Raw genomic sequence first — 845 nt, 5'->3', positions numbered from 1 at the left:
CCTAGATGTTACTATAAATAGAACACAGGAAATTCCCACAACCGGACATCCTGCTGCCTGACAAGAGCGCTTGATCATCCACCAACTCGTGTTGTTACGGGACAAGTCTTCTTGCAGTTTACGGAAAGGGGCGAGTGGTGACGAATGGCTTGATCGTGTGTCTGTTTGACTCGATTAATCACAGGCCACCGTCACGTTTGGTGCACCTGGATTTGAAATTGCTGTCGATACGAAATTATAATTTCAAAATTATTACAAATGATACTGCGCTCATCAAGGGTTTGGATTTGGGAATATCATATCGTATTTGATAACAAATAATACATTTAAAGATACATGTGGTAGAGGTGATTATTGGTGTTTTGGTGTGAAAAGGCTCAAAGAGGTTTCTGTTGTGAAAAGGAAACCTGATTTTAACCAATCAGAATCATGCATTCTTCAATGTCCGTGATACGCCTGACATGCCGTGATACGCCTGACATGCCGTGATACACCTGACATGCCGTGATACGCCTGACATGCCGTGATACACCTGACATGCAGTGATACACCTGACATGCCGTGATACGCCTGACATGCCGTGATACACCTGACATATCGTTCAGAGCAGCGTTCAAACAAACTCCCTCGGTCTTGGTCCATTAGAAAAGTGGCATTCCCCAGAAAAATGTCTTCTGGAAGAGAGCACCATAGCTAAAAGAACCAAGAGGCGGTGGTCTAAGTGTAACCTTGTGTGAATAAATCACGCAAACGCAGGCTGATATTCAGATGCCAGTTGTTGAATACATGAGATTAAATGAACGGAGGCCGTGTGGAAATATATACACAGAGTTAAAATATGCAAA

The sequence above is a fragment of the Haliotis cracherodii genome, unplaced genomic scaffold (genome assembly GCF_022045235.1).
Source record: "Haliotis cracherodii isolate W230 unplaced genomic scaffold, xgHalCrac1.p SCAF_10, whole genome shotgun sequence".
Taxonomy (NCBI): Eukaryota; Metazoa; Mollusca; class Gastropoda; order Lepetellida; family Haliotidae; genus Haliotis; species Haliotis cracherodii.
This window is presented reverse-complemented; position numbering follows the sequence as displayed.